Source organism: Cydia amplana, chromosome 7 (genome assembly GCF_948474715.1).
Source record: "Cydia amplana chromosome 7, ilCydAmpl1.1, whole genome shotgun sequence".
NCBI lineage: Eukaryota > Metazoa > Arthropoda > Insecta > Lepidoptera > Tortricidae > Cydia > Cydia amplana.
Genome location: NC_086075.1, coordinates 8,205,126 through 8,229,517, shown reverse-complemented (window position 1 = coordinate 8,229,517; position 24,392 = coordinate 8,205,126).

The window sequence follows — 24,392 nt, the reverse complement described above, 5'->3', positions numbered from 1 at the left end:
TGTAGTCGTACGGGTATTCCCTTGAATGAATTTAAAAAGTTTACTGGCCGTGATGAGATGACGCTTAGCTTAATGCGACGGTCGAGCTACTTTAATCTATATTTTGGAAAGAAAAATTTTATAGGCACACACTTAAAAGTACCTAGTAGGTAGATACCTAATTACCTACACAGTTTAATTGCAAATTTTGCTGGTATTTTATTCAATGGGTTTGGCCGGTCGAAGTATTTTACAGATGGCGCCAGCGTAGGTTTTACCTGTCAGTCCTACGAATAATATTAAACTTTTTTTGAAAATGTTATAGCTAGAGACTGGTATACCTACACTGATAAGCGCACGATATTCAAAGTTTGTATGGGAGATGATCCTTTGCGCTTACATATTTCAAATGTTTCGCCTTGTTCTGTGACAACGCTGGCTCGCCAGAGTTATTAAGCCTATGCTGGGGCCATCTGTACAAACCTTTGCCAACAGCAAACCCCAATTGGGGCGCATTCGGTTCGGTTCGGTTTTTGAAGTAGGTACCTGGGCTCTGTCACTCTTATTACGCCTTCATTGGAGCAAAAGAGAAAGATCCCCGCAATTTGCGAATTTCGGTTTTCGCGGTATGTGCCCTGAAGGGCCTGAAGTTATCGGCAATGTATCGTAAATCGCATGCAACTATTGCAACTAACGGTGACGTCTATGGAATCATCAATATTTACAGCTACGTTCTGAGCGGAGAATTAGTAAATTTGGCATAGATATAGTTTATCCCGGGGAAGGCCATAGGATATGTTGAAGTCATATCATCCCTAAAGAGGGAAATGAGAAAATTAATGAATTGCCTGTTAATTTGGTGTAAGTAATGAAGCATATTATGCTCAAAATTATTGCCTTTACATTTTATCCAGGCGCTATAAGTACTTACCTACTCTAACTGCTGGAACTAATTCCACGCAGACGAAGTCGCGGGCAAAAGCTATAAGTATGTTATAAATATTATAATGCTCTCTTCCCCATAAACCCAGATCGCAACTTAAAATACCTACCGAATTGAAATCATTTACCCGTTACTTAAAATGACTTGCCTGCTTGCCTGTTAAATACTTGCAGATAGGAAATTGGTACCTACCGTAAAACCTCCCAACTATAGACCAAAGCTCCCAACAATGGATCAAAATTGACTGTAATTTTTTCGTTCAGGTGTGTATTTTAAAGGTAAGAAAAAACTCGGAGTAAACCAAAAGGAACATTGGTATTGACACTTCATTTCATTTTGACCATTTTGAACTTGTGGACCATAGTTACAGTATTCGACTATAGTTGGAAGGTTTTACGGTAGGTAAAACATAGTCAAATAGGGTATCTAAAGGTATTCATTTACGATTTAGCTGCAGCGCACACATCCGTAGTACCTTCAGAGCATCGCCTTACTAAATTGCGTTACACCAATTTAATTATTGCTTTTATGGAAGGCTTTTAGTAGCTTTTAGTAGCAAGCGGTGGCGTGATCGACTCCCCTTAAGTGAATTGACGTCCGGGCTGCCCTGTTTATAGAAAAAGGGAGTATAGTATTCGGAAAATGTCTTTAAAATGGCTCTTTTAAGTGTCGCGTGCATCTCTGAGGAGGTTCGCTCTACGTTAAGTAGGATTCCCATGTATAACACTAATGTTTGCATGTGTCTGTCTTTTGTCTGTCTGATGCTCGCTCATTCTGAGGAATGCCTTTATCAGATTAGGTACTTGCAAAAAACCTTAAATATGATCATGATTAATTGATTACCTATACCTACATTTTTGTTACTGAACAGATTATGCAGCCAATACCAGTATTGGCTGAATGATCCTAAAACGTTATAGGTAATTACCTATAAAGTTTTAGGATCATTACCTATAAAGTTTTAGGATCATTCAGATTTCAGTAAACAAAAGAAAAAATGTATTAGGATATTTTAGATGACAAATGCTACGAAAAGTAATGAACTTAAGTTTTTGTTTTGACGCAAAATGCCATAGCACGATGCATATCACGTCCTTTTTTGCTAAAAATAAAACCTTAAAAAAACTTACCACAGGAAATAATTTCACAATTCGTACAAATCTAATAAGGCCACACTTATGACACTTAGGTATCGTTTCAGGATCAAAAACGCGATGATGACAACTTCACGTCCTTCTAAAAAATTACACACCACTCAAAGGATTACACAAGGAGATTTATAAGATACTGGTTATAGCAACATATCAAAAAAAAAGTTGTACAAAACTGGAACATTTCTTTATTTAGTCCCCCTTTGTTTGCCACATATAAAAATTGTTAGTATGATAAATTAAATAAAATTTAAACGTTGTTGATTAACTTGTCTGTCCACTTTTGCCTACCACACAGCACTCTTCACTATTTCCACTCCTATATGGCAAATGATTTACCCCTATCAAGAGGCTCCTATTTATAGGAACTAGTGCCCTATTGTCTCCTAATAGCCAGCTGGTATGCTATGTATGGATAATACCATGCAGGTATTGTCCATTGATTAACATATCGTGAATTGGCATCCAATCTGCTTTGCCGAGTTAAACTCGATTGCATATCATTATGGTTATTCATCGATGCAACATTATTGTTTGTGTAGTAACTTTTACTAAAATAAATAATAGTGCAATTGTACACAAACAATATAATACAGATTACTAGGATGACTGGTTCCGGATATTTGTTGTTGTTATGGGCAATATCAAACCACAAATAACGAGCAATTGAATTTGTGCGATAGAATACAATACTGGTTAATTAAAATTACGGGTTTAATGTAATTAACACATCCGAATCAGATTAACATAGATATATTTCAGTTAATCAAAATATTTCTAACCACGGAAAAATGTAGGTGTGTAGGTAAATAGTTTAAATACCTAAATGGAAGGGCATTTGGGAAAATACCTTCCATATTAATCGAGAAATTCTTGAAGGCTTTAGGTAAGTACCTAATTGCGCTTCAAATTTAATTAATTTTTTTACTAGTTTTATTTTTATTTTAACTGTTATTATTATTAAGTAATCGTAACCAAATACAGAGGTTTATTAATTGTCATTCAATACCTCCGGAGAAACCTGTGGCCAGAGCAAACTCAAATTCTGTCGATATGCTCTACCATTGCTTATGACGAAGGTTCTCTAACAAGTTTACACAGAGGTCGTTCATAACGTTTATCGTCTTCGTCACAACTATCCAACATAAGCCTGACAGTTGACTGTGCATAGTTTGTACAATTGGGGGTCAAGTTATTATGGTACGGGCCTACACCTACAGACGAGACTAATCGTTTTGTGAGTCAAGTAAGGTAGCTCCAGTGTATACGCAACGACGTCTACATGCGGACGAATTCACAAGCAAACATGTAAGTTAAGGCAAGGAATGTCAGATCTGAGACGCAATGGATACATGTAAGGCACGTTTACCTACCTTGAGTAGGTATGCCTTTGCTCCATAATTTGGCCTGGATACGGCGAACCTGATGGCAAACAAATGTTAAAATTAAGATAAAACTGCAAGAACCGCGATCATTTAATTCAATATAGGTACTTAAAGAGATTACGTGACACGTTACGAACGATAACGGTTTTTAGGGTTCCGTACCCAAAGGGTAAAACATGGGACCCTATTACTAAGACTTCGCTGTCCGTCCGTCCGTCCGTCTGTCACCAGGCTGTATCTCATGAACCGCGATAGCTAGACAGTTGAAATTTTCACAAATGATGTATCTTTTTTGCCGCTATAACAACAAATACTAAAAATAAAATAAAATAAATATTTAAGGGGGCTCCCATACAACAAACACGATTCCACATTCCGCAAGAGCAAAAAGCTCTATTTTCTGTTGATGGTGCGGAACCCTCCGTGCGCGAAGTCTGACTCGCATTTGGCCGGTTTTTATTTTGTTTATTTCTCACTGCACCCACCTTAACGCTTTTCTGTTTTGCCCTATGGTTGACTGATAGAGAATGCCTATGGCGGCATTAAGTTCGCCTGTTTTACTCTTTTTTTATGTGCAATAGAGTTTAAATAAATAGGTACATTAAACAAATATAGGTAACTAACTATCTGCTATAATTACCTACACAAACTATCATCAATACATGTAGGTAGGTAATGATGCGACTTAATACCTATCGTGTGCACGAAAGTGGTAGTTAGGTATGTACCTACATGCCTGTGCCTGGTAGTTATGGGTCACATTAGTTAATATTGACTGTTGGTTAATTTATTTACCTACTTATATCGATTAATGGAAATCCACATTGCCAATTCATTACCTATTTCATCATCACTTTTAGTTCTTCCATCCAGAATGATACACATAGCATTAAAAAAAAACAATTGGGTATACTTACAGATGGAGGGGGTCGCTAGAGAACGGCGGTCTTAAACTAAATGTGGCGAAGACAGAGTACATGGCCTGCAATAGTACAGATCCTCTACCCGTCCGCATAGGCGGGAACATGGTCAAGCGCACGGATCAAGTTAAGTACCTAGGATCTGTACTAAGCACTACCGGGGACATCGACAGCGACGTCAAAGCCCGAATATCCGCTGCCTGGGTCAAATGGCGGGAGATGACTGGGGTTATTTGTGACCCCAAAATGCCGATTAAATTGAAGGGACAGGTCTATAAGACCATCATTAGACCTGCCCTTCTGTACGGCAGCGAGACTTGGCCTTTACTAGAGCGGCACAAGCAGGAACTGCGTGTCACGGAAATGAAGATGCTGCGGTGGATGTGCGGAGTTTCACGCAAGGATCGCGTCCGAAACGCCCACATCCGGGGTAGTCTTGGCGTCCGTGACATCGCTGACAAACTGCAAGAGTGCCGCCTTCGTTGGTATGGCCACGTCTCGCGCAGACCGGCAAGTTACGTGGGTAACAAATGCCTGGCCATGCCGCCTCCTCCCGGTACAGGAAGAAAAGGCCGGCCCAGGAAGCGATGGCTTGATGTCGTTAAGGAGGACATGCGTGCCAACGGACTCACCACCAGGGACGCCGAAGATCGGGCGAAGTGGACACGAAGGAGTCGGAAGGCGGACCCCGGGTCCTCGCGCCCCGCGCGGGGGCACAGCTGGGATTGACGCCAGGATGATGATGAATTGGGTATACTTACAAATATTAAAAACTTATTTTTGGTGCGACTAATACTTTTTGTATGAAAACACTGTAGTGGAAGTGGTTATTGCCGGCGCGGCGAAGAACTATAACGAGCAATGTTGAAATGCTACTCACTCATTAATTGTAATTGGAATCTAATTACTTAGGTACTTGTTTTTATTATCAATTACTAGATAGGGACCTACTAAATTTGCATAGGGACCTTTTGTTTAACTCGTTAAAGGCAAGTAAAATTTTCATCGTTTTATCTAACAGGCGGAGGTTTTGAAAAACGGGTAGGCTGTATCAGTTACACAGCCGCCATTGACGTATATCTCAGGACGGGCCTTACGGGCACTAAAAATGGTACTAGTTCAGCGGTGTCACTCATGAATTCGAGCCAATCATGCAGTCTAACGCCCTCTAACGCAACTAGTTGCGACCAATCGCGCGCGTGATGCGAACTCATCACTGTACCTACTGGCCCCATTCTTATTGCCCATAAGGCCAGTCCTGAGATATACGTCCCAATACCTAAGTACAATAAGGTGAGTTCGACTAAGATCGGACACCGGGTAAGATCGTATGATTCAAATTTCTGCCTGTTGCGGGGCTTTTTTTTAATGCTGGCAAGGTGATGCAATGCCCGGGACAAAACAGCGCATTGCATCACCTTGCCAGCATTAAAAAAAAGCCCCGCAACAGGCAGAAATTTGAATCATACGATCTTACCCGGTGTCCGATCTTAGTCGAACTCACCTTACGTGAAAGTCGTGAAACGTCTTTTATTATGTGACCGATCTTGGCTCTTTTGCAGCTCGCCCTCGCTCGGACGCCCACCACACTGGCTCCAGGTTTTCGGCCCTCGGAGCAGCTCGGAAGTGAGAATTAGGTGTCCGATATTCACCCTAAAGTTTGACTTTTTGGCCTAACACGGAAGCGTGCATTTGGATGCTCATTCGCGATGATCGGCCTTTAGTCTTTGCAGGGCGTCGAAGTCTTTAATTGAAGTTTACCGGTTGAGCGGTTCAAGGTAGGTACATTTCAATTAGCAGGGTATTTTCGACCGCACAGATACCTCCAGGCTATGACTCCTATGCGCCAGTCTAAGTTTGGTGCCTAGTGTAAATATTTCATGAGTGGCATCGCCCCGAGGGAAGGCTTTGGGCCGGCCGGTTTAATTCGGACGCGAGCGACTATACGATCACCGGGTCATTGAACAATTAACACTAGCCCCAGTACAAATCTGTTCATAAACGCAACAAGACATAAACACAGATTAAAACTAACAGTACCCACTAATTAATTAAACCCTACATCAAATTAACTGAGTTCAAAATCGATGTCTGACAACTTAAAGTTACACATCATATTTAGGTGACAACACCATTCTACTATTTTATCGTCCATCATCATCAGATTTGGTATATAGCTTCGTAAAAATATTGGAGCTTTGGAGCCTATAGGCCCTATTGACCAATTGTTTATTAAATTTAATACAATTTAATGATATTTATATAGTAGTGTGTCTACTTGAAATAAAAACAAATTAAAATATTTAATGATTACTTTTATTTGTGTAGTTTACCTATATGTACCTAAGTAGTTTATCAAGTTTTTCCGTTGTTTCCGATGGTTCTAATCTCTCATAAGTACCTATCTTCTTACTTTTCTACTTGCATTATTTTTCAACATCTCTGTTTAACCCAATAGTTGACTGATAGAGAATGTCATTAGGCATTAAGTCCGCTATTTGTACATTGTTTTTGTATTTTGTGCAATAAAATTTGAATAAATAATTTAATGAATGAAAGCCAAAATTAATAGCGATTCGATTAGGTAAGACCTGTTTTGGATTATACCTAAATAATTTTATAATTATTAGTATGCAGACTATACAGTAGGTATTGTTTGGCTTAAAATGCCGCAAGCGATCAAATTTTACAATGTATTGCTTTTATACAATAGCGGTGAATTAAGTATGAGACCATAAACAAAATTAATGTTATACCTGAGTATGTGAAAATTCAATAGGTAAACTCGCGTAACACTACGTTACGTTACTAAAAAGCCTAACAATTTTGAGCATATTATTTAATATTAATAAAGTTACATAATGCAATATTATTATTGTATAGCTTTCAACTCTATTCGGGCTGGATTATTCTGAGTACTTACCTATTCCATTTGTACCTACCTACCGTTAATAATTGAATCAAAGATTAACCAAAAGAGATTTCATATATTATGCTTTTACACCTCTTCACCTATGTATTTATTCATTAATCAGTAAATTACGAGGTGCATTACCTATAATAGGTTTGATAGTTATTTCTTGTTTCGTGTTATGGACATGATCAACAGTGCCATTTTTGGTTGAAGAAATGCCACTGTTGACACTGTTAATCGTTTCACAACGAAATTATAATTTATTATTTTTATTAAATTTCGGATCGCCCTCCTCGCGCCTTTCTAACTGTTCAGGAATTTAGAAAAATGCCTTGCAGAAAAGGAATTTAAAGGAGGATTTGGAATAAAGTATTATTAACAGGTAACAGTTTTGCAGGCTTAGGTACTTTAAATAGGACAATACCTATTTCATCCATTACATAAAATTAAAGTACCTACGTAATTGTTACCTTATATTATTTACTCCCTTATTCATAAACGCGCCAGTACCGGCAGTACAAACCTCGATTGTTTTATCCCTTCCTTAAAATATAGGTAAATCAAAATTACAGATTAAGATAAAACAACTATTAGCTAAATTGATTCTTGGAGCGCGTTTACTTGATTTTTTATTTTTTTTTATTAGCCTATTAGTGATGTCCCACTGCTGGGCAAAGGCCTCCCCTCTTTCCCGCCACTTGACTCTGTCCAATGCACACTCCCGCCACTCCGCACAGAATGTATCAAGGTTGTCTCGCCATCTCCGGTTGGGTCTTCCTTTGCCCCGAGATCCATCCTGTGGGATCCAGTCCGTTTACTTGAATGGGGTTAATCTTCTCACCACGCATAATTTAAAAATTGGTGCATGAGAATAAGGTAAACAATTAAATGAGTTTTCTTATGTGTGTAACGCTTGGTTGGCCAGAATTATCAGAGCAATTATAACTACAAGGAAAGTCGCTTAAATTATTTCGCGTGCCGAGGGACCTTGATGTTCATTAAACATGCGCAAAACAATAAAAATCGTTATCTTCCTGCTTCCCTTTTCATTATACCGGGACAATTGATGTTTCAATTTCTTTTGTAAGTTACCATTTCTTAATTTTGAAAATTCAATCAGGTAAGGACATGGGATGGGAGATGAGGTATAATAGGTACTTCTCAATTCAATTGACTCACATCTCTACTGTACCTCTTCTTATATAAAATCAGTTACTAGCTTACTAGGCACCTTACTTTTGCTCGAAATTAATATTTACTACTTATAATAAATTTCTCAGAGCCGTAGATAGGTAAAATCTGTTGTCATATTATTATACATTTCGGCGAATCTAAAGTCAATGTTTTCTACGGAACAGCAGCTTTCTTTTTCGCGATTTCGGGGTTGGTTCCATAGTAAAAGTTGTTCAGTATGAGTAATATGACCAACATATTCACCCCTCAGAGTATAGTCAGACTTATAACAAAATCATTCTGTATATCTCTCACATCAAATTGCAAAACGGGTTATGCCAACATTCATTTCTAACCGGGTGGGTAAGTAAAAGTAAAACAAACATGAGTTACCTGCGCCGGGCCAAAAATTAAAAACCCCGCTGTCGACCGGTGTCGCGAGCAGCAGTCCAGTTCAAATTCCACCATTTTCTATGTCAAACTCGTATACCACTCACGCCTTTTGACGGAAAAACAATCTTGGATTATTAGATTTAAGGTTCGTAATCGCGAATCGTGTCACAGACATATGAGGTTGTGGGGGTTAGTGGCCGTATTGCCTCTCTACACTCAATTTAACGTGGAAAACACTCTGCTTTGTCCACATAATGAACGCGGCCGTAAGCCGGACGACAGGTCCTTCATTGCTGTATGGGACAGTAATGATCGGTCGGGTCTAAAGGTCAAGTTTTAAAATAACCCCCCAATTGTGGAGGGGTTTAATTATTTATTGCCTTTTACAACAGCATGGTATATGTATCCACTGACAGTATCTCTGTACGTGTGCATTTTTTTGAAATCTCTTCCCTCTCTGTTGTAATTTACCCTCTGTTGTATTCAGAGGGTGTCATAAATAATGATGTGTGTTGTGTCTATTGATGTTATCGTTCTGTAACATTGCATAAATGAATAAAATTTTATTTTAACTAAGTAGGATTATTTTCTATTGATTGATACGTGAAATTCAATGTGTAGGGGAAGTCCGGGTAAAGCGAACACCCCAGGCAAAGCGAATTCGGGCTCCCAATCCTAAACTATTCGACTTTGTCGCACCATGCGCCTATATGATGTTCAGGATCCTTCGCTCTATGAGCGGCAAGCGTCACAGGGAGCGGTCGCTGTGAGCGTTGTCGGTGACGAGTCAAAATGTGTTTTAGTGCAAAATATTCGATTTTGAAAGGTATAAGTACATTGTATGTTATTTTGTCACAGTAATTATTTCGAATTTTAATTCAAGATGCTTCTATTGAGTATTAAAGTATCTTCCTTTTACAACGCTTTTATTTTAAAACGATCCAACGGTTATTTTTTTTTTAATTCTTAATTTCTTTAACTGACAGAATGGGCAAAGTGGATCGGGCAAAGCGGATAGCGTGTCCACTTTGAATTTATTAGGTAATTTTATTTTATGATAATATTTTGTTACAGATGGTATATAAATATCAAAAAAAGATCGATAATGGCTCCTGGCTAACTGACGTCATGAAAATGGCTATCAGAACGTGGATTCGATGTGTTAAAATGTCTTCAGAAATGCCGTGAAGACTTATGCTTATGAAATCAGTCAAAATATATCAAAAGTTACTTGTGACAGCTTTTTCTAATTAATATTATTGAAATGATCTTATGTTGATTAATTTCCACTTAGTTATTAAGTTCACTAAGATTTTATGAGTAATATTTGCTTTGCCCGGGGGCCTGTTTCACTTTGCCCGGCACCCTGGGCAAAGCGAATAAAATATCTTTTTTTACGTTTTGTTCAAAATTGCAGCAACTATTAAACATTGGAGGCTAGTGTTGTTTTAAATTAAAAGATTATTAAATAAAGACTTATTATTGATACTTTTTTCATTTCTTCCTCGTTAAATTTTTCTGTTATGTCAAGTCAAAGGTAAAGGTGTTCACTATGCCCGGACTTCCCCTAGGTATTATTTATTAAGAGTAATTAAGTACACAACTAGGACGGAATTTCATTTTTTAATTGGGTCACTTAGTTTTTTGTCTCGAACGTTTTGTGTATGCGTATTTCTAATATAACAACAGGTACGTTAGTGATCTTCAACGCTGAATCATAGAGAGTTTCACCTTAAACTGCAGTTGCTCATGCATAACGCTTGAAATTAATGAGCCCTACGCTCCTTATCGTGTCCTTGCTTAACCGGTTCTAATTTTGTTGTGAATATACCTAGTTTAGCGCTCGTGGTCGTGGCACCTGCAGTACACATTCGTACCAGTTGCTCATTATAAGCACGTTGGCTAGGGTTCCCTTCTGCTTTGGAACTTATGTACGATATATCATTTGAAATTTACCAGCCGATTTTCGGTGAAGGAACCGAACTAATCCCCATTTATAAGGCATAGTTTCCCCTATGGGTTGGAAGGTCAAATGGCAGTCGCATTCGTAAAAACGAGTATCTACGCAAACTCTTAGTTTCCAGGCTCCCATGAGCCGTAAGTACAAAAAACCGGGATAACGCGATGATGGCTGGTGCCTTGGATGATGGTTGCTAATATCTACAATAGCAAACCGTATTATGCAATTTAGTATTTACTTTTTTTTGTCAAGGCCTATAGTTTCCAAGTTAGGTTTAAAGATCAAACTGTATGGTTAATTAACGTGGGATACCTTTAAGGGATAAGGGTATTTATTATTTTCGTTTTGAAAGCGAAATTGCATAGTTAGAAAGGTTGACTGGGTTTTTGTGCATAATCGTTTGACTTCAATGGGCCTAAAGTCAGAAATACCAAATACAAATTTAACAGAATCGTTCGCACCGTCCGAGTACAATTGCGGCCGAAAAAGTTCGTTAGAAATAATAATAAAAGTGACCAATGGCAGTCCTTTATATTCCCGGCTTGCTATTCTTATTGGCCATTACACGTCGCAGCACTCGACTTCGTATATTGCTGCTTTTCACAGACTGTTATCTTAGTAGATGTTACATGTAAGAGGAGACCGGTAGAATAGAAACATTTTTCAAAGTTCAATTGGCTTTGATAAATGATGACAGTCGCTAGTTGTAGGTATGCATTAGTGAGGTCGTAATAATAGTTCTATTAGTTATGGATTTACATTGCAATTGAATTTTAGAAGATTATTCTTAATTTCGGGGGGGGGGGGGGGGGGGTAGTGAGTAGGTACAGCATTACCTACAAAATGCCAGAAAGCCATCTGCTGTGTTCGTAGCGAAACCGTATTGCTCGCAGGGCTCTGGCCAGTCCGCGTCATCCACGTCCACCGTCCCCTCTGAGAACTGCTGCTACCGCGCCGCCGCGCGACCGCTACCTTTCTGTTGCAGCTGAGCTGAGGATGCAGGGTGAAAGGCGAATCTTCTGCACCTTAAAGTAAAACCGACTCATGGAGGATACCCGAAACATAACCGAGCATGCCCAACGGCTCCAAGTTGGCAGCCCCACCATTGGGCTGTAACTAGTCTCATTTATTGCGATTTCAGTCTCATTTATTGCAATTTCAGTCTTGCAAGTGCGTGCGCTTATGAAGCATGCCATACGTTACACTTTTTGCGGTTCTGAAACCGCAAAAAATTAATCGCAGTGCGTTCTAAGCTAAACATTGCAGAAACAGTGGTGTTTCCGTGGTCTACTACCTATACGTCGGTGCTGCTACCGAAATGAATGCCCAACAAATGTCTATCATCATTTTTTCGACGCGTGCTCATTGCTTCGGGCCTGGCTGAACGCCGAATGAAAAATGAAAATGTAATATTTATGCACCAGCCTTGCTTAAATATACATAACCTTTCAGGTTTTTTTTGACAGACAGCTCCATGCTACATACATATATTGCATGTGATCGTCCTAATGCCTTGCCAAAATTATACAATGAAAAAATTTAATTAAATAATTAATCAGCTAGCCTTTGTTATGGTTTATCCTTAACATCAAGGGTTTTCTCGAATTAATTGAGAGAACGCGAAGTGCGAGCGAAGCGAAGTGTTTCAGCTTGGGCAAAAATGCCTCCTTATTTCCGGCTGTTTTCTTCTACAGGTCGCAGGTCGCATGAGAAAATTTGAATTTAAATGCAGATTACATATTTTGTCTCTGTTTCAGAAAATAACAGGATATACTTACCTATGTATGGTAGTCTAAACCTAAATGACTCGTCCGATAGTCTCTAAATTGTGATGAAAGCAAATGCACATCAAACTAGCAAACACACACCGCGGCGGATCAAAGATTGCCGGCACTTACCTACAGTGCGTTTCACGTGATGGTGACAGCAAACTACAACCACAGATTACAAAACACTATAGCAGATACGACACTGTCACGATAAAAAGACTAATTAATTGTTCATAGGTGCAGCGCGGTCCGTTGCAAACCTGCAACCACTAATTATAAGTTCGCGCGCTCTTCGAGCAGTGAGCTGTGATTATGGTTCTTAATATTTGTAATTAACATTTGTAACACAAACTAAGTAAACACTGCAGTATGTTGCGTTTATGAAGAGCACGAGCCCACTACGTACGTATAGGTCCTATTTTACTTATAAAGTATGCCGTGATCCATCCTTCTACCTGACTTCAGGTCATAAACGTGGACGCATTTAATCACCCACACTAAATTAGTAAGTAACCATAAAAAAATGATTAAGAATGACGAATAAAGAGATATATGTTAGGCCGGGTTATTCCTACTAGTTACCACCAAGTTGTTACTAGTGGTAACTACTGGGAATTTTTTTCCCACCTTTTACCACTGGTAACTACTGGGAAAAATTATTCCCAGTAGTTACCACCAAAATTTTGTTAGAGTTAAATAAATACTAATAAAAACAGTATAAAATAGTATAGTATAAATATAGAGTGATTTAATAAACAATTATAAGTCGATTAGTGTTTTAGTAAACTGCCTTAAACGTGACCAAGAATATTGAAACAGTTTAACCGGTAAGTACTAGTACAAAAACTATAAAATATGTAAGATAAATTTAATAATCCATTTACATTATTTTTCAAGTGATTTTATTAGGTAATTCAAAATCACTATATATTTATACTATAGTATTTTTATATTGTTTTTAATAATTTTTCCCAGTAGTTACCACTAAACCGAGTTGGTGGTAACTACTGGGAATAATTTTCCCAGTAGTTACCAGTGGTAAAAGGTGGGAAAAAAATTCCCAGTAGTTACCACTGGTAACAACTTGGTGGTAACTAGTGGGAATAACCCGTTAGGCCGTAGGCATATCCCATGTCGCACAGCTGGACTAGCATTTTATCTCATTTTGACATCACTTTCAATGCACCTCACTCGCACAGCTGCAATTTAACTGTAATACGGAACCCTAAAAACACTGCTTTACATAATATGTGAGTTATATACATTAGGTACAATCAATAATTAATTTAGCTAAGGGAAAAACGAACACATTTTTTTTCGTTTATTTGTATAATCTATGCTATGACTACTTGGGATAGGTGACACGGCTGCGATTTGTCGGCGGGCTTTATTTCCGGCTGTCGCGTGGAAACGCGATAGCGGTTATATTTTATTTCCAATATTTCAGTAATCGAAATAGAAACACGGCTCCGGTTTGTGAAACGCGTACGTGCGGCGTTTGTCGCCGATGCGTTTATTGATTAAGTTGAATGCAATGGAGTTTTGGATAGCGCTGCAGGCGTATGGTTGCGTTTATCGCGTCCGACGAGACATGATATATTATAGCGCTCATCTGTTGCTGCGAAGTGTTGCCAGAAAATGATGTAACTATGCCGTATCATGTCGTCTTCTACCAATTATAGCTAGAGTCTGTGCTCTTCTCGAGTCGTAGACGTAGACTGTATTGGACCCCATTTCACGACTCTTCTCTTTCCGCAAAGACTCTATGCCACATTTTTGGTACAGTGGTGTTCACAAACATCTTCACAAACCTGTTACAATAGTTATTTGTACAACAAGAGATCAAAGTTTGATATTTCTTCGAGTGCTTATTTTGAGTCCCGTGCAAGTGAAAGATTCTATACTAGATTCACGAGCGTAGCGAGTGAATCTAATTTATAATCTTGAGCGTAGTAAGGGATTCAAAAGCGCACGAGATATAAATAACTTTGATCTCGTGTAGTTCACAAAACTTTTCACCTCAGCAGTGAGAACATATTAGAGAACCCGAAAAATGTATTCCTTCTTCATCACTTACCTATTCACTCATGTTTTCTTAAGATATACCAACAATTAAGTTTTCACCTCAGCAGCTCGAACAAGGGTACTTTGCTACTTAAAAACAGTGAGCAAAATCGCATTTTGCTCACTGAGTGAGCAAAATCGCTTTGCTCATTTTGTCTCACTCACTGAGCAAAATGCGATTTTGATCACTGTTTTTAAGCTGCTGAGGTGAAAAATATATTTACACGCCTCTAAGACACTGACATCAGCTTAGTATGGTCGCCTACGACGAGCAAATACATTTTTGGCTGTTTATACGACAACGGTTTCACTCACTTGAATTTTATATTTTTGGCTTTAAAAAAAAGCAAATTGTGCTTAAAAGTATATTAAAAACATGAGTAAAGCATATTATGCTTGTGATAAGTCAGCAGTACCAACACGTAATCAATAAGATTTTCCAGCTTAAGTATTTTTTTAATAACTTTCATCTTCTTTCAGCATCAGTCCTCTTCAACATTACTTTTGCTAATCGTTAAATCTAAAATATTTTACGATTTACGAAAGTATTTAAAACTCAGCATTATTTGTGAAAACCCTTACAATAAAACAAAAAATAACTCGTTAACCAGAAATTCGGAAAATAAGTATCTTAACAAAAACTAACAATTATCGTTGTTTTGCTATACTATTCCAGCCAGGCGCTATTGAAACGGATTTTTTGATATTTTGATGGAAGGGCTTTTGTTTCGTCCGGAATCAAATTTGGTAGCGGGAGGGAATTCAATTGAACGAAAATTGGAATGTCAAGTCCCGTCTAAAGCTGGCAACCCCGGTTATACCAGAACAGAAAAGTTATACATACATATGAAAATAACGGTAGGTACCTACTGGTAAAATTTGCTGTCAAGCAAATGCTTACATAAATATTAATTATTCGTTTATTGTATCTGTCATTTTGACATTTGTGTTTGTTAGACGGATACAAATTATTAATACCTAGAGACAAACCAAAGAAAGTCTGCAGCGCAATAATTTGACATCGAATTAAAAAACTACATATGGCAATGTTTTTTAAGCAGTCAGTAAACGTCATGCACTATGGTATGTGTTTGTCAAAATCGTTTAAATATTCATTGTGTTTTGTGATGAACGGAATAAACATGGTGAAACCTTACAAAACCGGCGTGCGGGAGTTACTTTTCCGCATGACGAATAATTTTACACTTGTAAAAAGTCAGCACGAGGCGATTCAAGCTGAAAAACGACAATGTTTACAAAATTTGGAGTTGATGACGGGTAAGTGGAATGAAACATCTTAATACTTCACCATATGTACTGTAAGGATACTGTGTGGTTTATATAGATTTTTAGTACTTATAAAACATTTTTCTAGATTAAATAAGCTAAGTGACTTTTAAAAGTATTTGTAATGATCGATCACGTGAATGGTCACGTGATCGATCCCTCCATCTTGAATATTGAACGATCATTCGTGGGGTGACGTTCGAACGATAAGGTCGATCAATATTAAAAAAATGGTAGAAGGTATTGGAATTGTGAGCAGGTCAGTTCGTTTTGTTTTGTGAGAACCCGAGATAATAATTATAGTATGTGTCTAAGAGTATACCTACTGTCGCGTGCGTGTGGTTAATCAGGCTCAAAGAGATTATATTCATTGTGCCAAATAAATGTATTTTTATCACACATACCGTTGTTTTAATAAAATGATTAGACCTCTTATATCTCAGAAGTGGGGATAGGCGAGTATTTTTACAAATCACTCGTTTATCCCGCCTGCAAAAGTTAATTAATCGGCCCTGGCACAATGAATACAATAATGACACATAACAATTAAATGATATTGTTTTTGTTGACCACTTATTTTGACTAAATATTTTTTTAGTGTGAGGTTCGTGCTCACACTTAAATAATGATAGCTTAATACAACTAGGAAAGTAAACGAAATAATAAAATAATGTAATGTAATAACAATTTGAGTCGTTTTGATTTCGTGATCTCAAATTTGTTTACGTGAGAAATATATTATGAAACGAGTGCATGCATACGTTAAAACGTATTGTCCTGTTCTGAGCTGTTTTGACAAAAAACAACAGTTACAAGTTTTACACTACAAAGATAATTATAATTTCCAATACCTAAGGTTGGGTGTTGCATTCTATTAAATACCTATTTACTTTATTACCTATACAATGTATTTCAATTGCGACGGTCAGATTTAATAATGTTTTGATTGGTTCGCAATTAAGTGTTTATTCTTATCTTAGTGTAGGTACTTGTAAATATAATTATATTTTCAAGTTTTGCCTAAAACTAGATGCGTGATGATATGCTAATAAGGCAATGCAATATAACTTCCCATTCTCTTTCCCTTTTCGTTTTTCTTTTATTCTTCGAATTACATTGAGTTTGAGTATGCACGTGTTACATTCATGTGAACAAGTCTATATTTATAATAGTTGTTTATTCAAATAATGACCAGATTATAAGTATAAAGAAACTAAACGATATGGTAAATGAAGAAATAAATCCTTATAATAGATTCATGCTTAAATACTTCGTAAATGGTACGGATAATTAAATTTTAATGTAACCATGATGAGGAGAATTTAAAATCATTTTTATAAAATAAATAATGAACCCGTTTCGACGCGCCCTGCGACGCGACGTTGCTTCAGGCTGCTGAAAAACACTGATAATTGATGAAAATTTAGAATTTTTGATACAGTGAAGATAATTATTAGAATCGGCCTGAAATATGTCTGGTTGATGAAAATAACTGAAATTTGTAAAAGTTTCAATTCTACATTAATGTAGAGCCTCATTCAAAACGACCTGAAGCGATATTTCAGGCTGTTGAAAGCAGCTGAAACTTGTTATAACTACAAATCAATCAATCAATCAATCATTTATTTATTGCACCATGGTTACAACAAGAGATGTTACAACATTTATACAAGTAAGTACCTCATGGACCCTAAAAGGGTATGACAAACATTTCCTTAAACTAAGATTTATAATATTTACATATGTCATGCAATAAAGCACAAAAAGTAGCATCGTATTAAATTATATAAATAGAACTAATAAATTACATATTAAAGCTATCTGCGAAGAAATCATTAATAGAATAATACACTTTTCTCGCAAGGAACCATTTCAATCTTTTTGCGTATGTTGTATCCCTTTCCTCTGCCTTTATAAAGTCTGGAATATGATTGTAGCATTTAGCTGCTGCATAAAGAGGGCTTTTCCTATATATTTGTAATTTAGGCGCGGGTAGCTCAAGTTTGTATTTTAGCCTTCGATTTGGCAGCTGTTTGAACAAGTGTATGTTTTTTTTGACATAAATACATAATTCTAAAATATAAAGACATGGCAGCGTAAGTATGCCGTGCTCAAAAAATGTGGCTTGCAGCTATCGGGTTCTTGGATACCCACCAATGCACGAACGCATTTCTTTTCATATTGTGTAGAACTTCATTAGAAACAACCTGTAAAGATCTTTCAGGCCCCTGAAAACTCCCTGAACTTAGTGAAAATTTAATAAATTGGCAGGGATGATAATATTTCGGGTTGTTAGAACCTGTTGGAAATGCTGATATTACGGGTTTGAATCGTGTTAGACATCAAGGTACTTAACTGACATCAAGGTACTTTGTCAGCTGATAGAGCTCTTTTAAAAAAACAACGTGTACTATTCTAATCATATTTTTAACCATATAGTGCAAGATGACGCTACAACACTCGTAATGTTTGTAAGGACGGTTAAAAATTGGAAGGAGCGGCGATAATTAACCGTACAAATATAAGTTTGGCTTATTATTAACGGGGCAACTGAAATATTAAACAGGAACTTTCATTGGGCATATAATAATATTATTTGGCTGTGCATTAATAGTTTAGAGCCAATAAGTTTATATTAGTCTCAAATATAAGCATGATAATTATAAAAAAAAAAACTGGCAGCAAAATCAAGCCACCAAAAAAAACATATAGGGAACTTGAAGTGATAGGTTGGCGTCTAAAATAATAACTAAAATATTGCAAAGCGATATACTTATAGTCGAAATCCCTAATCATGAAACACCTAATTTAAAAAGTCAAAAGTCAAAAATATCTTTATTCATGTAGGCCTAGCAACAAGCACTTATGAATCGTAACATACTTATAAATTATCTTAAGCTAATTATCAGAGCAATTTATTGATGTTATTATTCCATAATAATATTGGATTATTATACAAATCAAATTTAACACAAATTTAAGAATTTCACAAAAGGATCGTCATACATGAAAAAAAAATTGTATAAAAAATACTAGTCTAGAATGTTTCTAGAATAAAATCTAAATGTAATGGCCATTGTACCATTAGGTCTTTAAATTTTTAATTACTTATTTCAATAGTTACCACTGTATTCTGCCAGAGTAGGTGCGACGACGAGCGAGGCGAGGAGGAGCATGTTAGGTTGACTGTGTAGTCAGTGTAGAGGTAGTAACCAAACAAAATATTTTAAAAGAACTTCATTTTTGAATTAATAGATAGCCATTTTCTTTTTAAAATGTGCTTCATAAAATGGTCTCCAGATGCCAAATAAATAATTGGTACCTGTCTAAAAGTAAACAAAAAGCTGTAACAGTAATAAAATACAACTCGTATTGATATATTTTAAGGCTCCCTTTTTGTTGCCAATCTATTAATTTAGTACCCATTTCTATTTTTTAAACTACCCAAATTTGATTAATTAGATGACCGGTTAAATACGTGCCCATAAGTTTCAGTGACGGACGTAATCATAATCATAATCGTTTATTGCAGCCATGGTATTAAAAAAATGTTCTTATTTAGTCAGTACGTACATGGACAGTAAATGACGATAAGGTCAGCGATGGTGGGTGCAGAGAGATCTTCTTCTTCTGTTGTCATGCCCTAGCGGGCGTCGGTGGCCACCTTTGCAAAGTCGTTTCTATTCTTGGCCAGTCTTGTTAGCGTGGCCGCGTCTTTGATGTTTGTCCATTTTTTAATGGCAGGCAGAAAGATGCGAAGTTCAGATCTTAATGTCACAGAAGTGGACGTTAACGAATGTGAGATTCGGGAACGTCCAACGCGTAAGTCATCTGGCATGCCAAGTGAGGGAGCGGAAGGGAGCCTAAAAGGTAGGCAAAGCCGCAAACACTTGCTGCATGCGATGCCAAGTGAGGGAGCGGAAGGGAGCCTGAAAGGAAGGCAAAGCCGCAAACACTTGCTGCATGATGAAGAATATGATCGCGATTTACGGCTTGAGAGAGATTCATGTTCGCGAACACGAAATTTGGGCGGCTACAATGGTAGCGCCTCTTGGCGCCGCCGCTCGCGCGGGGAATCTGTTAGAGATTGCCACGGTGGACCGTCAAGCCACATTCCGCGCAGTAGAAGCACGTCACCATATGTGGACGCACGAGCCCGACGGAAATTGCGGAGGTCGCGGAATTCCTCTTATGAAGACAACGAGGATAATTATATATAAGCACCCACGACATCATGTGAGTCCCAAGACGGTATGGACGCATGGAGAGAAATAGGCAATATATTTATAATAACAGTTCTGATGATGACTATCGCATAACCTCTGGACATAAAAGGTTATATATACTCTCACTCTCCGAGCGTCGATCGGTTCAAAAAAAAATCCCAAACATAGTCTTAATTAACGGCGTGATAGCTAGTGTTGAGTCGCTCACTCGTGAGGCACCTCATTTGTACCACTCATTTTGTTAATTTGTCGCAGTACTTCGTACCGCAAAAATGTCTTACTTCACTCCTCTATTCATTTTACTTGATTCTAAAATTATCTTTTTCCTAAAAGTTCTATTCTTAACCTTCAGAATTGCACTTCAATTAAATGTTACTATTTATTTATTTATAAAGGAAGTGATGAATACATAAATATGTATATACATTAAATATTTTTGTCGCCGTTAGAATTAATGGAATAGTCGACGCTGAAAATATGCTAGTACCTCACCTCATTTGAAGTAAGACATTGTAACACCTCATTTTAGAAAATGAGGTACTCATACAAACTCATTTTAAATTGATGTCCTACCCATCACTAGTGATAGCGTAAGTAAACTACCCGAATTTGGTGAAAATGTTATAAGTAAATTTTTGAACACCATAAAAGATATGAAAGGCAGTTTATCTTCTAAATTGTCGTTAAATAATGTTCACGAGTCCGATCCAATGTAGAAAGATTAAACCATTCTTACATGGCTTACAAAGTAGAGGAGTGCTGAGATTTACGGGTGGACAGAGAAAGAGATTATACATTTTACGCTTCCGAAACTTACAGGCCCTGCTAAATCTTTGTACCAGGATCCTAGCACTGTCCTCTACACGTGGTCGGAGTAGAAAAAGAAACTTGTAGAATCTTTCCCATGTTGTGATGATTACGCGGAACTTTTAACAACTATGCTCTCCAAGAAAGCTAAATATGGAGATTCACTTGAGCACTATTATATGACAAAGTTATATTTATTAAACAGATTTTGTATTAAGGGTTGGAAAGCTGTTGTTGACTGCTTGTTAGATGGTATAGAGGACCGTGCTTTCGTGAACCTGAAGAGGGTCTTAAGTATTTAGAAACAGTTAAGGTGGGGTTTAACAGAGAAATAGGTCAAAAATTTGATAAGCAGGGACAAGATAGGAAATAGTTAGATAACCCTACTATAAAACAATCGGATTAACCCTCTAATAAAATTGTTTGTCATAATTGTAACGAGGAAGAACACAAAAGTTTCCTGGGTAAAAAGTCAGCGGACCTGTGGGAAGCTAGGTCATCTTCCAGTGTTCTGTAGGTAGTAGTAGAGAAACAATTCCAAATATAACTATTATCGATATCCTGATAAAAAAAAAAATACATACAAATCTTTTGTGTTTTGTCAATATGGGTATTGGGTAGTGCGTTAACTCTAAATAGAAAACCGACGGGAATAAATTGAATTAAATTTTGACACTAGCAACCTGCCTGTAACGGTAGGTGTAGCTGGCCGCGTAAAGCGATAATTAGGTAAGACAAAAGCTAAGTGACCGTACAGGAATAAAAAAAAAAGTTGATGTTATGATTACCTATATTATTATATATTTTATTAATCAAGCAACATGGCTCAAAAGGCTGGGAAACATAAAAAAAAATTAAAATTCAACTTAAATTAAAAATACAGAATAGATTAAATTAAGATGTTACCTACTAAAATACGTAAGATTTAGATTTAAGGGAAACATGTCATAAAAATAAAATAATAAAAATAATAACAATTAAGATATATGGGGAAGAGGATCTTTATTGAACAAAATTATAATTATAAATACAGAGGTTACACTAAAAATTAAGATTGAATACAAGGAAATTATGGCTACTTATGAAAGATTATAATATATTGTACAAGTCAATATAACGATAGGTGGATTGACTCTAAAGCTATTTATAGGCTTGGCAAGCTTCTTTAGCAGGTTTGTACGTGACTTAGCTGTGATACGCAGACCACTGACAGACATGCTGAAAAAAGGCAATGAATGGAAGTGACCAGAATCAGTGACCAGGATGATGCATTCAACTCATTAAAGGGAAAACTAATATCTAGATCTATTCTCAATATTTATGACCCGAAACGTAAGACTCAGTTGCTTTTCCAAAAAAAAAAGTGACGAAGGCCCTTTTAAGCCAGTCTCGTACTTTAGCCGGAAAACTAAACCAGATAAGCAACGTTCGCATTCATTTGAACTAGAGACCCTCACGGTGATTACCTCCTTGTTATAAATGACAGCTTTTCTAAATTCATTAACATCTAGCCTGTTCGAAATACAAAGACCTCAACAACGGTGAAGGTCTTCCGCGACTACATGAGCTATTTTGGAACACCCGTTAGATTAATCACGGACCTAGTGAGCGTTAGGAGAGAAGTGCCGAGTGGTGGTAAATCAAAATTGGGTAGCAAATACCAGGGACCGTATAGGATTATTAGATGCCTTCCTAACGACCGCTAAGTAGTCGAAGATACACCACTAACACGGAAAAGGGCAACCATCGTTATGAAAACATAAGTGCGATAAATAAATTAAAATCTTGGTTGTGTTTGATAACAAGCATGGTAAAGTAAGTAAGTAGTTCCGAATTTGGCAGTGACGACACCGAAAGTCCAAATGGGTCTGAGTAATCATCATGGCTAATTTGCATGGCTGTTAGTCTAGGATCTAGGACATAGGTAATTTAGATAAATTGATAATTTTTTTAATTAATATTGCACTATTGTAAGTTCGAATTTTCAATTGTATCTGTATCTGTAATTAGGTAGAGGTGTGTGTGTACTAATAGAAATCCTAAAATATAATAACATTATGTTGTTTGATTATTATGTGTTATATAAGTGCTATTGATTAGGCTTTCTTGACGTTGTTCAATGAGTTCATTAAAAATAATTAAATGAATGCTAATAAATAAAGTGATCATATAAATTCGTATAACTTAGTTAAAATATACTTTATCTTGTAATATACTGTTATAAAACCAGTATATCTAACATTTAATCGAATGGTAATTGTAGATGAGCAAAGGGACTTGCTCTAGCAGGATGGCCGAGCTGTAAGGATACTGTGTGGTTTATATAGATTTTTAGTACTTATAAAACATTTTTCTAGATTAAATAAGCTAAGTGACTTTTAAAAGTATTTGTAATGATCGATCACGTGAATGGTCACGTGATCGATCCCTCCATCTTGAATATTGAACGATCATTCGTGGGGTGACGTTCGAACGATAAGGTCGATCAATATTAAAAAAATGGTAGAAGGTATTGGAATTGTGAGCAGGTCAGTTCGTTTTGTTTTGTGAGAACCCGAGATAATAATTATAGTATGTGTCTAAGAGTATACCTACTGTCGCGTGCGTGTGGTTAATCAGGCTCAAAGAGATTATATTCATTGTGCCAAATAAATGTATTTTTATCACACATACCGTTGTTTTAATAAAATGATTAGACCTCTTATAGTACCTACTTAGATAATATAATATTGGTTTAGACTAAGGTTTCACAGCAAATTGAACACACCTAATAGGTATAGGCATACTTATGAACTTCCTCTAACATTTCGAGAAACTCATTGGTAGGGTAATTGTGTCAGATACCGTCCAATTATAGGAGATGTCTACTTTGAAATGCTAAAAAAAAATATTTAAGTAGTCTTACTTAAATGTGCTATATTTGTTTGTATTGCTCATATTGTCTATTTTAGGTTAATATTACGTGACCTTAAATAATATTTACGGTTTATTTCATAAAAAATATATTATGAAAAAGTAGGGTTATTTCAGTTTCCGTCCGCCTGTGAGCTACTTTTCGTCCACGTATGAGTCAGTTTTCGTCCACTGTATGAAAAAGTACTGTAGGGTGCATTATTGCATTGAAAATCAATTATACCTATCTTTATTTTTTGTTTTTATGTTATATAGATAATTCTTAGTTAGTTACTAGCTTCTGCCCGTGACTTCGACCGCGTAGAATGGTTATTTTCGTGATAAATATTTATATATATTTCCTTCCTCAGGACTCAGACCGACAAACAGTGTTACATTCGCATTTATAATATATAATATCAATATAATAAGGAATCATTTATTTTTAAGCTATGTACGTTACTAGTACCGACTTAGTTTTGTTGTATATAGGGTCGTTGCGTTAGTTTTCATCAACTTATCGGAGCTG